At 37.9% G+C, this 13,475-nt stretch overlaps 1 long non-coding RNA gene across 1 annotated transcript in view; it reads left to right on the top strand.

Annotated features, from left to right (window-relative positions):
* LOC132431504 (uncharacterized) overlaps nt 1–13,475 on the top strand; it is a 221,112-nt gene that overhangs the window by 30,305 nt on the left and 177,332 nt on the right. The window contains exon 2 of the long non-coding RNA XR_009520766.1: nt 8,471–8,537. This is a non-coding gene — a long non-coding RNA (uncharacterized lncRNA). The remainder of the gene's footprint in view (nt 1–8,470; nt 8,538–13,475) is intronic.

The raw sequence follows: 13,475 nt of genomic DNA, 5'->3' as shown, positions 1-13,475 counted from the left end.
ACTGTTGAGCTAACAATGAGAGAAACAAAATGACGGAAGTAAGTCAGAAAGAGAAAAACAAATATCGTATATTAACGCATATATGTGGAACCTAGAAAATGGTACAGATGAACCGGTTTGCAGAGCAGAAATTGAGACACAGAAGTAGAGAAAAAACAAATGGACACCAAGCGGGGAGAGTGGCGGGGGATGGGTGGTGGTGGTGGGATGATTGGGAGATTGGGATTGACATGTATACACTGATGTGTATAAAATGGACGACTAATAAGAAAAAAATAAATTAAAAAAAAAAAAAAGCCAAGAGGATATTTGGAGCCTGAGCAAAAGAGCAGAGTCTGTCTGGTTGCCAAGGCCTTTCCTCAGCTTCAGCTCCTGTGTAAGCAGAATCAGTAAAACTCAGAAACCTAAATAGCTAGAAAACATTTTAGAGCAAGTAGATAATAGTTCCTACCCCTTCTTCTTCTTCTTCTTCTTCTTCTTTGTTTTTTTGCTTGTTTCACTCCTCCATTTGACAATTATATTATTAAAAGCCTATGTTGTATCAAGCACTATTCTAGATAATGGGGATAAAGCAATGAACAAAACTGACAAAATACCTGCCTTTATGCTGCGCACATCCAATGAGAGAAGGCAGACAATAAATACAATAATTAATCTGTCTGTAAGAAGTTAGTATGTACTATGCGGGCAAAAGTAGAACAGGGGAATGTGTGACTCAGTGATGCAGCTGGTGATGTAGTTAGACTAGCCTGCACAGAGAAGATTAAGTCTTGAAGGAGGGGAGTCATTTGTCTATCTGGGGAGAATGTTTCAGGCTAAGTCGCCACGCCCCTGATGTGGAAGCATGCCTGTGTGTTCAAAGAAAGGCAAGGAAAGCAAAGTGGTTGGAGCAGAGAGAAGGAGGCTATAACGAATAGCATGGAAGCTTAAAGATGCCATTGGGAAGCCAATTCTGTTGGGATACACCCATTTGGGAGTGAAGGGCGAGCCAAAGGCAGCTTTTGAGAAGATAAGTAGCATGATTTCACTGATAACCCAACAATATCATACTGGTTGCTGTTTTGAGAATTGACTAGGGAAGTAAGGACAGAAAAGGGAAGACCAATTAGAAAGCTTTAGCAATAATCTTCACAAGAGGGGACTGTGTCTTGGATGAGGATGGTTGCAATAAAATTTATGAGAAATGGTCAGATTTTAGATAAGTTTGTGATGGGAGAGCAATACGATGGATTTTTGGAATACTATTTCTTGAAACGTTGACATTCTATTTTTCATGCAAGCAGGTATGTACATATTTGTGAAGGATGGTTGTACAGTTTATTTCAATTACTGTGTCAAATGGCTATATGTGATCTGTGAAGAACTTGTTAGGTGTGCACTGGAGTTATGCAGAGCTGAGTGGAGGGCTTGTTGAGAGAGATTGCTGAGGCTCCACTGTGCTATGAGCAAGGGCACGAAGCCATCAGTGTGTAGTAATTCTTGCTGTTTTCTGGTGGTTATAGGTAGTATGTTTATAAAAGCCAGAAAGAGGAGCATATGAGAGCAGTCAGTAGATAAAATGGATTATGGATTATGAGGCTGAAAGCTGTATGCCTACCTGCAAATTGTTCATTAATATTATATCAGTTTCATAATTCTTAAATATGATTATATTATATTGCTCAGGATGACTGTAAACAAAGCTACTGAAAAAGATACATTGAATTACACTTTGCAGGCACCAGTGCTATGGAACTAGTAAAGAACAATAATGGAAATGGCATAACCATGCTCTTTTCCTAAAGAACACCCCTTCCATTTTGTATATTAGGGAAAAAAAGTAAGGAGAGTCTTACAAAAACCTTCACTCATTCTTCTTCCAGATTATCATGAGAATGAGGCTGAAAATGAGAGTATGCTCTGTGATCCCTCTGCATGTGAGAGTCTTGTGGCAGCCTCCAAATCACCTTTCCTTTTCCTTAGCTGCCAACTTGGGAGCAGAGAATTCTAGAGTTTAAATGGAGTTTAGAAATTAAATAAATTTACTTAACCTCTCTAAGTCTTTTCCTTTGGAATATGGTAAAAACAATAGTTCAGAGCTGTGAAGATAATATGGGATATTGTCTGTAATGAGATAGGAGGTATTCATTGTACATACTCAGTTTGGACATCATAGTCTCACACTACTATCTACCAGGGAAAAATTGGGGGCTGAGAGGGGAAGTGATACGCACAAGTTTTCACAGCTAGGATGGTGATTTTTTTGCTTCCAGACTGGTCCACTGTAATAGGAGAGTGTGATGGTAATTTTACATGGCAACTGACTGGACCACAATGTACCCAGACATTTGGTCAGGTATTATTCTGGATAAGCCTGCCTGTAACAGTGTGTTTCTGGATGAGATTAACATTTGTAAAATTTTATTCCTTTATTGAAGTATAATTGATTTACTATATTCTGTTAGTTTCAGGTATATAGCAAAGTGATTCAGTTTATATATATATATTCTTTTTCAGATTCTTTTCCCTAATAGGTTATTATAAAATATTGAGCATAGTTCCCTGTGGTATACAGTAGACCATTGTTGGTTACCTATTTTATATATAGTAGTGTGTATATGTTAATCCCAAACTCCTAATTTGTCCCTCCCCCACCCTTTTCCCCTTCAGTAACCGTAAGTTTGTTTTCTATGTCTGTGGGTCTATTTCCATTTTATGTATATGTTCATTTGTATTATTTTTGAGATGAACATTTGAATTGGTAGACTGAGTAAAGCAGATTGCACACCCTAATGTGGGTGGGCTTTATCCAATCTGTTGAAGACCCGAATAGAACAAAACATGACCCTCCCATGAATGGGAGGGAACTCGTCCTGCCTGACTGCCTTGAGCCAGATATTAGTTTTTCCCTGTCTTCTGGCACAAACTGAAACATTGGCTCTTCCTGGCTGTTGAGCCTGCTGATGTTCTGACTGGAACTGCACCATGAGCTGCCTTGGTTCTACAACTTGCTGATGGCAGGTTTGGAGATCTGTCATCCTCCATAATTGTCTGAGCCAAATAGATAGATAAACAGATAGATAAAGATAGTCCTAGTCATCTGTCTATCTACTGAGGTGTTTATGTACATACACACATATACATCCTATTGATTCTGTTTCTCTGGAGAGCACTGCTTAACACAGAGACCTCTGCTCTTGGCACAGAAAATGCAGATTTTACTATTGACCAGAAAATGCAAAGAAAAAAAAAAAGATCTGCTTCCATCATGTGTGCATGGCAAGTGTTTCAAAGGGTAGCTAATTCTATGAATGAAATTAGAATTCTGGTTTAACTGTGCATGTTGGAAAAGAAAATTGATTGTATTTTTTAAGAGTTTGGAAAGAGAAGCAAGTCAATGCTCCATGAAAAACAAAGAAATTTGACTCCATAAACTTAAAGTCCAATTTCATTGTTTTGTACACCATTACACATGTGATGTACCTCAGCTAAGGCCAAGTGGATGGCAAAAGAAGAAAAGAAGCAGAGGAAGGACCATGAGGAAATCAAATGACTGACATTAGTGAGACTACAATCAAGAGCAATGTTGAAGTCTGTCCTTGTCATCTGACAGCCACCGAGAAGTGCCTACTCTAAGTCCATAGGGAGGCAACTTGAAGATATTAGCATCCATGGCTGTAGGGCAAAAATTGAATGACTCCAAAGAGACTGGGTGAGTCATCCTGAGACCCAATAGGAGAATGGAAGGATTTATCCTTGGTAAGATGAAGTCTTAGTCCTATTGATTTCTCTGGTGGACACTGACATGGATTTTTTGTTGTTGTTGCTGTATTTTCAGTATGAAAAAGTCATACTTTATACAAACAACTGTAGGAACAAATGATAAACCATTAATTAAGCCAAAGTAAAATGCCTTCCTTTTTGGAACTGGATAGCTTCATTACACTGATAGTTAGTTGGTAATACCATTTGGAATCTGAAGAAGATAAATCACATTAGAAGAAATATATTTCCAAAGTCAATGATTTAAAGTTACAAGTTTGCAGCTGCAGCAACATCCAGAGATCAGAATAATACAGTGAACCAAGTATCAGTTTCCAAAGCAATAGAGATCAGAAAAATAATTTATACTTTGAAACATTAGTACTAATTTAGTTCGTATATTTTATCTACTGTTGACGTCTCAGGCAATGTTAGCATCCCATCCTCTCTTGCTGGCAGTTTTATTTGCAAAACCTTATGAGTTGTGATAGAAAGTTCTTCTGTTGAACATTACACATGCACAAGTGGGCTTGAGTACACACAACACACTCAGTTGCGGGTGCAGCCCAGTAACAAGGAAGAGCACAGTTTTGTCAGAGGGAAGAGGGCTGTGTCTCTCAGCCATCTCAGCTTGTCTCTTGCCTTTTTTACTCTTAGTGCTTTGGGCCAACCGGACTTCATCTTTTAAATTTCCTGTTGACAGGCTAATAATTGAGTCAATCTGCTTGACTCTCTAGAAGAGTGTCCTGATCACTCTCTGACTCTCTTCCTCTCCCAGGCCACAAGATTCTCCTCTCTAGGGCTCCTATATTGTAACCATATTGACCTGTTGGATTCTATTTGGGGTGTTCCTATTGGCTCTGGAAGCCGGGTTTTGAAATGCTGTATGTTTAGGGCCATGGCTAGTACATAGTGGGACCATGATAAACAATTAGAGAAAGGTTGTAGATAATGCATACCTTTCAGTCAGACTGTATTTACTTTCCATAGGTAGTCAAAGGGAGGAAAACAGGTGAGGTGAGATGGATTGGCAAAGGAGGTTGGAAAACAAAAAGGAAGGCAGAGAGGATTTCTCAGTCAAACTGGTTAGCTGGAGGCATGGATTTTAATTCTCAGCTAATAGGGACCGTGACAGACTGGAAAAAAACTTATTTCTATTAAGTGGCACAGGGGATTTCTGTGAGGACAATTAAAAAAAATAACAGGAGGCTGGCTGAGGAAACCCTGAAAATAATTTTTAAGTTTCTAATTTCTATTTTAACATATTTTTAGGAGATGAAATAAGAGTTCTGTAAAGGTTAAGAAAACGTTTTTCTCCGTTTCATCTTTTAGTCATGTAGTCTCTATTTAAAATGGGAACGAACTCTGTATTATGTAAGTCGTATGAAAGAAGAGACTACCTATGCAATATGCAGCTAAATGCTTGATTAATTACAGGATGGATTATAATTTGAATTATATATCTTATTCTATGAGGAAAAGCTCTTCCTATCAACAAAAATTCTGTATGGGTTATTGAACATGTATCATACTACACATTGCAGATTGGTTATTTGCTGAAAGTGACTACAGAGTATTATTTGAGAATTAAATATGCACCTGAATGAATAGGGAGCAAGGAAACACTGAAATTAACTATGGGTTAACCTGACTCCTGTCTAAAAATGGATGAAAATAAATGAGGAGAGACATAATATTTATGAAGTATCTACTCTGGACAAGATAATATGTGTTTCTGGTCTGTTTATCCTACAGACTGTCAGATAAAGTAGGCAATATTATCCACATTTTACAGATGTAATCCAGATAAGACCACAGAGTATTAGTAGTAAAGCAAACATCTGACTCAAGTCCATCCACAGTAATAACTCAGAAATATATAAGAAGATGAGACAGGAGAATGAGTTGGAGGCTATGTTACTAGGATCAGAGAGGATTTCAGGGATATGCACGTGTCAGTATGCGCCTGTGAATAGTTGTCTAAGAAGAGCTCAGTCTGGAACTCATATCTGAGTAGAGGGCAAACACTAGGAGGTGGGGGGGGCAGGGGTATTATAAATCCTTCATGACCAGAGAATCTGGTTATATAAAGAGGGTGGAAATGCAATCGGCAGATTACTCAGCTGGTGGGGAAGAGTAATAACTGGGCCAAAAGATCATATAAATAGAAATCTTTAAATAAAACTGATCAGAATTCTGGTGAGTGGAATCATGGTCCCCCAAAGATGTTTATGTCCTACTGCTTGGCACCAGCAAGGAGTTTTACCTTAAATGGCAAAATGAACTGGGTAGATGTGATTAAATTAAGATCAGTCAAGACTAAATGATTTTTTTTAAATTGAAGTATAGTTAACTTACAATATTTCAGATGTACAGCAAACTGATTCAGTTAAACGTACATATATTGATCTATGCCTCTACACTTCCTAGATTCCTAATTCTTACAATGAATTCTTCAACATTTTTTCTTAACTGCCAGAATATGACTATGTAGTCCACTTTGTATTCCAAAATATAATCTAATATTCACTTTCACAGTTAGGGTTCTGAGGTTAATATTACTTGGCAGTCTTTTCCAACCCTGATGGCAGATTAGAGCCACCTGGAAGCTTTTGAAAATATAATGCTGATCCCCACCACTGACCAATTAAATCAGAATCTTAATGGGTGAATCTCGACATCTAATCTTTTAAAAATTTCCCCACGTGATTTTAATGTAAAGTCAGGGCTAAGAATCAGCACTTTATAGTGTTGTATTTTCCGAAGAAATTGTTTTACATTGAAACCAAGTTATGTCTTGAGTATGGCTTTTTGTAGCTCATCCCGTTTTTCCATAATCATGGTTAATTAGGTGAAAAAAAAAATGAGATGTCATGTCTCTTTTGTCATTTTAAAGTAAAGAAATATTTTTTTTCTAGTGGCATATGGGGCAGGGGAAATCGCAGGAGAATAATAGAGTGGTTGGAGTTGAGTTTTAAGTTGGTGCCTAAGACCTGAGATTATACAAGGCAATTTCTTCATGGCAAACCCAGTGGAGGCCAAAGCCCACTCCCAACAGGAAAGTATTTTTGATGGTCTCCTAAGATTTATAATTTTATTTTAGAATTCTGTGATTTCTCCTCATGGAGGAAAAAAATCTATGCTCCCTTTGGCATACTTGTAGAAGAGACTGGGGTCATTTCTTACTCTGCATTGCATCTCTTGCGTGTATGCAGCCACAAGATGCTTTGAGAATATTAAATACTTACCTTCTACAAAAGATAAAAAAATAAATGGTATGATCGCCACTTTAGTCAAAGAAATACAAACCATAGCAGTATGTAAAGCTTTATGTTCCAGATGGTGATGAATCACTGATGGAGCCCCTAGGGTCTAATTGCACAACTTTCCTAGATACCTATAAAGCATCAATTATGCAAAACAAGCACTTTCTCTTAATCGTTTCTCTAAGGAATTTTAATATAAATAGAAGAATATTATAAAACAAGTATTGCTTTGAATCTGAAAACTCTTTAGTTATAGCTAATAAAGATATATATTGACTGTCTATTTGGAATACTTTTATAGGACTAGTCAGTAAAAATGAAAATTCTGTAACCTTAGATTTCTATATTGTAATACTGAAAAATAAATGTATTTAATTGTGGTGTTTACATAGGTTATGTAATTTAGAAAAACTTTTAATGCTTTATAAGCTCTGCATACATATTTGATTTCATACAATATTAGAAAAATATAATTCATACTTGTATCAAAAGCTGTTATGATACTTTCTTCTGTCTCTCCTAGAGTCTCCTTGCCAAGGTATCATTATGATACATTTTAACTTTGTTGACAGAGGTGAGGAAAAACACCATGATTGGAATGAAAGGACCAGTAAAATGTATATACCATCCAAAATCTACACTGATTTCTTACTGATCTCTCCTATTATAGTAAAGGAAGTACATCTGTCATTTAAGTTCAATAGGCCAGTGACTTCCCAGTTATTTATTAAGTGCATAGAGGTCGGAGTCTTCTCAGGATGACAGGGGTTGTGAAAGTTTTCATTAGGCAGCTCCTCGAAGTTCCTCAAGTTGCAAACACACCTGCACATCACCTGCTTATCCTTGGGCTCTAAAGCCTCCTAAGACAAGCACAGAGCCCCACATCATTTCATCTCTGGAGGACACTAGCAAGGCCAGAAGTGCAGAGACAGCACAGAACCTCGGCTGCCTTCCCTGAAGTTTGCCAGAGCCACCAATCTGTAATCTTTTTAAAAAAAATATTTATTTATTTATTTTTGGCTGTGTTGGATCTTCGTTGCGGTGCACGAGCTTCTCATTGCAGTGGCTTCTCTAGTTGCAGAGCACGGGCTCTAGGCACGCAGGCTTCAGTAGTTGTGGCACGCGGGCTCAGTAGTTGTGACACAGGGGCTTAGTTGCTCCGCGGCATGTGGGATCTTCCCAGACCAGGGATCGAACCCGTGTTCCCTGCATTGGCAGGCGGATTCCTAACCACTGGTCGCCAGGGAAGTCCCCCACCAATCTGTAATCCTGAAGCAGTTGCTCTTCTAGCCTAATCCACGTTGAAGACCCCTTACAGCCCATAGGGCATCTCAGTGAAAACATGAGATTTAGTAGCTGTTGGGTCAAATGAAATATTTTTGGTTTGACTGCATTACCAACATTCTTCTCTACACTTATTTTTTTATTCCACTCTCATTGCTGTCCTTCTCTCCCCCAAACAGTTTACCAGGATGGAGCTGAAGCTGTCGCTCTGGAATCAAGGAGAACAGGAAGAGCAGGCAGTGTCATGTGAGTTCTGAGGCTTCACTTCCTGTGGATAAGCCTCTTGGGCAGGGGAAGGGCATCACGAGAAAGGGGGGACTGAGACTTCAGGAAGCATATGGGAAAGGAAGCAGTGTCTTATTCTGCAACCTACTCACATAACCTTTCCCATGAATAAGGCCTATTAAACTGACTGGATCTTGAAAAGGCTCCATTCACTCTTTCCTTTATGGCTTCCTTACAGAACAAATACCACAGAGAAACCAACAGAATGCTGGGTTGGTTATTACCTTTAAAGGCCATTCTAAGCAGAGTACCATATTATTCAAGACTAAAGCGACATATTCACCTTAAGCCTCCAGGGAAATGTCAGGCACAATCGGGACCACAGAATATGGGCACTGTGTATTATCTTTGCAGCTTTTCTCTTAACTCTGCAATAAAAAGTGTATGAAATATAAAAATGATCAAGGACCAGCAAATGAAAAGTCATTTTCTACTTCTGGTGCAAGAATTTAGAAGTGGCAGTTGTGGCATGGGGGAGACAGCAGTGTTTACTTGAAGTCACTGTAACCTTTAGGAACTTAATGCCAGGGGAGATGATATTAAATTCTTATGTAAGTGAGATTTCATTTTTAAGATTTATAGATTTTTTAAAAATATTGGAGACCTTTAAAATTAATCTTTATGTCAGTATGATTATCCGTTTATTGACTTTCTCCTACTGCGGCATCTGTGGACAATATTGGGGAATGAATGGGATGAATATTTTTTCTCCTCTGTTAGCTTCTTTTTCTTTCCCTTGGACAAGCTTCTTATTCCATGGAGTTTTCCACCAACCCCCACCAAAATTTATCCAGCTACTCATTCCCACTAAAGTGGGAAATATAATTGATAACATTTCTACACTGAAAGTTTTGCCTTTCCAGTAGGACTTACAGCCTGCTGTTATTATTCATGCAGTGTATTAAACACACATGCCCTTCTGAGCGCTTCTACACTTATTTTTATAGATGCCACTGATCTTCCGTAGTGTTTCATTCATCGACATTGCAAATAATCCAAGACACATTGTAGTTTTTATTTCTGATAGAAAGTGAGACTGTATCTTATAAAGTTATACTTTTGCAGTTTACAAAATGGGAAATGGAATTTTATTGAAAAAAGAATCAAAGGGAAAGGAGTTTTTGCAAATGATAATGATTTTGCAGTTAAGACAAAATGGAATAGAGATCTGTAAATTGCCATTTTATTATGACGAAAGGTTAATGGTTCCCATTTGACAGCAGACAACCTATGAAACAGTATGTGACTCATGAGGGAAGTTATTAATTGAGGTCTCATAATAATGTAGGGTACCTTGACTATCATAATGTTAGCACCTCATTTCTTGAGCTCTTACTCTGTGGCAGGTGCTGCACTAATACTAGGATCACCATAAAAATCTTAGGGTGAAATAGTATTAACTCTGTTACAGAATAGGAACCTTATACTTAAAATATTGTAGAAATTAACAAGTGGCAGAGCCAGGGTTCAAATCCAGGTCTGTCAGTCCCAGAACTCCCAGAACTTGATTTCTTATCGAGTTTCTTGTCCTGGATTGAAATTTTTAGAAATGTACAGGAAACAAACATTTTTTTAATTGAAGTAGAGTTGATTTACAACGTTGTGTTAATTTTTGCTGTACAGCGAAGTGATTCAGTTATATGTATAAATTTATATACATTCTTTTTCATATTCTTTTCCATTGTGGTCTACCACAGGATATTGAATACAGTTCCCTGTGCTACACAGCAGGACCTTGTTGCTTACCTATTTTATATATAATACTTTGCATCTGCTAACCCCAACCTCCCACTCCATCCCTCCCACACCAGCCTCCTTGGCAACCACAAGTCTGTTCTCTATGTCTGTGAGTCTTAAGAAACAATATTTTTTGACACACAGGAGCTTACAGTATGAATCCTAAGAGTCTGCAAATTTTATAATAAAGTTTCTATAGACAGTTTATAAATTGTAACACTGAGATGGTATGCAATTATAAATTTATTGCTTTCTATTCCAAAATCGCCTTCATTTCCTGCTTTACCCTCCTGAGTGGAAGGAGCTCCTTTAAGCGTGCTGTGTCCAGCGCAATGTTGAGCTTCCTCAGTATAAGGCACTGATGGGAAATTGCTGGAGGAGAGGGCTTCTCTTGGTGTTTTTAGAGGCTGCACCATTGGTCACTGGTGTGGATGAGAGGACATCCTGTGATGCTCTGCCCCAGGCAGGCGCAAAAGAGAGAATGGATGGTCTCCTGGTGAACTTACAGACCTGGGCTGGCTAGGGATAACCCTCCCACAGGCCTCCTGCCCACAGCGGTGCTCTGACTCCCTCTGTGTGCTGTTTTGCCTACTCACAGGTTGTGGACACCTGTGCCACATCTCTTTCTGTTTGTCAGGTGACTGAGTGCCATCTGTAACCTGGAAGACCCAGTGATGTTCTCTGCCCTACAGTGGGTTGTTCTCCAGTGAGGTCTGAACCCTCCCTCAGGGAGGGGGCCCACTTTTCAGGTTGCTTCTTTCTTGGTTACTCTCTCTCAGCAGTAAGTATTTGTTAGAGGTTTCTTTACATCTTCTAGTTACTCTTATCATGGCTTAATTTTTCATATTAAACTTTTCCTGTTTAGATGGCTATGTGGTTTGTCTCTTAGATGGTAAACAGGAAGCAGATAATGTGGGTTAGCAAATGATAATGATTCCACAATTCCCAGTATTTCTCACTCTACCCCATGCTACTGTGGAAATATAAATGCCCTTAAATTTGTTTTGTTTTTATTTAGAAAAGTTATAGTGAGATTTCACTTTTTCCTAAAATTTCAGTGGAATAGTTTCAAAAAGAAACAAGTTCTAGTAGAAGATTAGTGGGTAAAAACTGGGCATCTTACTTCTGTTGTTGTTTTAGCATGCCTACGGTGTTTTCCTCTGGGACATTAAACTGATCATCACTCACATTATTAACAAGATTAATTTGCCTCACTCAGTTGCACCTTATTCCCTAAATACCATGCCCCTTACTTAACATTCATCTTTGACAGTTCTTAATTCCTTCAGTGCTCCTGCTAATACTCAAACTTATCATGTCCTCTTTTCTAGTTTTACACATTATTGCTCCACTCTTTCTGTTTATACAATAACTAGCCAAAGGGATTTATTAGTAGTGCAATCTACTTTTCTCTAGGTATATTTATATCAGCTATCTATATCTCTATATACCTATCTCTATCCATCTATCTATATATCTAAAAAATGAATTTGAAGCAAAATAATTGATCCTGTTTGAATTTTAACTCAGGTAGAGATTGGAAAGAAATTCTGACAGGTAGGGAATTCAAAGATTAAGACTGGCTAGGATGACAAAACTTGTATTTTAAAATATATGAACAGTTAAAAATCTCATAGCCTAATAGACAGATGGTGTTTATGGGTGTGTCATATTTTTTGGAACTTTTGACATTATCAGTGAGTGACATTAAGGGAGAAAAGGAATCAAATCTTGAATTTACCACTTATCAACTTTAGGATCATTGTAATATATCTTACCTTGCCTAAGCCTCAGTTTCCTTATCAATGTAATGGGGATATACTAATATCATTTGTTTGACTGTTTAGTATTAGCGAGGTAAAGCACTTTAATTCCCTGGCACAGTGGCCTGCTCCATGCACCTCCTAGGCTGCAGCGCCTTCTGCCCTGACTTATCAGTATGTACTCCAACATTAGTTTTCACTTCTTCCAAAAAGATTCTGAAATCTCTTATCTGCTAATACCTAGCTCCTATTCGTTTCTGTTGTTGAATATTTATCCCGTTTTATTCTTTTATTGTCATTTTAAATGGACTCTCAGGAGGAATAGATGATAAATGTGTATTTCAGTCTTCCTTTTTGGATGCTAAGCTGCTCCAGATACTTTTAATATAATTGTACAGATTACTTTAACCTTTGCTAGATCTGTGAATGGTGTACATCTAATTCTCATAGGGGCCCCATCAACTGGGTATTATTATTCTCATTCATAGTTAAAACTGGGTCTTTAGATGGTTAAATAATTTGATTATTCAACTGATCTAATACATTCAAGAATGAAGATTCAAGCCCATGTCTTTAATTGTGCAAAGTCCATGCTGTTTTTATCCTCTCAAACACAGGCTACATCAGTAGTCTAACTGAAATGCAAGATTATTTCAGCAATTAGCCATAGCAGTAAAATACATTCCCAAAAATACTACTGCATTTTTTGTATTTGTCATGAAAGAACACCTGTAAACATATAAATAACTTGCACAGTAATGTGAGGCTTTCTTATTGCAGATCACCAATGAGTTTCCCACTACTAAATCTAAGGGTCAATTTTTAGTCCTCATTTTTCTGGCCTAAAACCAACCTTTGACACATTTGAGTATTCCTTCCGTCAGAAATACCTTTGTTACTTGGGCTCTAAATGGCCACATTCTCTTCATTTTCTTCCTATCTTGCGGACACTTGGCCTCAGTCTCTGTTACAATTGGAGGCCCTAAGGGCTCAGTCTTCAGACTACTTCTCTTCTGTTTGCAGGTATAGTCCCTTTGGGGACTCATTTAATCTCCATAAAGTTCATCTCTTGCTGATGAGTTACAAATTATTTCACCAGCCTGGTGAAATTCTCTCCTGAATCCATACTTCTTTATCCGACTGCCTACATGATGACATCTCCACCTGTTTCTAACAGAAAGTCTGGAGACATCTAGACATCTCAAACTTAATGTGTTTAAAACCAACGCTTGTAATCTTATTCCCTGATGCTGTTTTACTTATAATTTCCTATATCAGTTACTAGCAACTCCACCCTCCAGTAGCTCAAACCAAAAGCTTTCCTTTCTTTTGCCCACATGCTAATTTCTCTTCATTGTCAGTTAACTCTACCTTTAAAATATATCCAGAACCATCAACT

The sequence above is a fragment of the Delphinus delphis genome, chromosome 10 (genome assembly GCF_949987515.2).
Source record: "Delphinus delphis chromosome 10, mDelDel1.2, whole genome shotgun sequence".
NCBI classification, from domain to species: domain Eukaryota; kingdom Metazoa; phylum Chordata; class Mammalia; order Artiodactyla; family Delphinidae; genus Delphinus; species Delphinus delphis.
The sequence above is the reverse complement of the archived record's forward strand: the minus strand, read 5'-3'. Positions and strand labels throughout refer to the sequence as shown.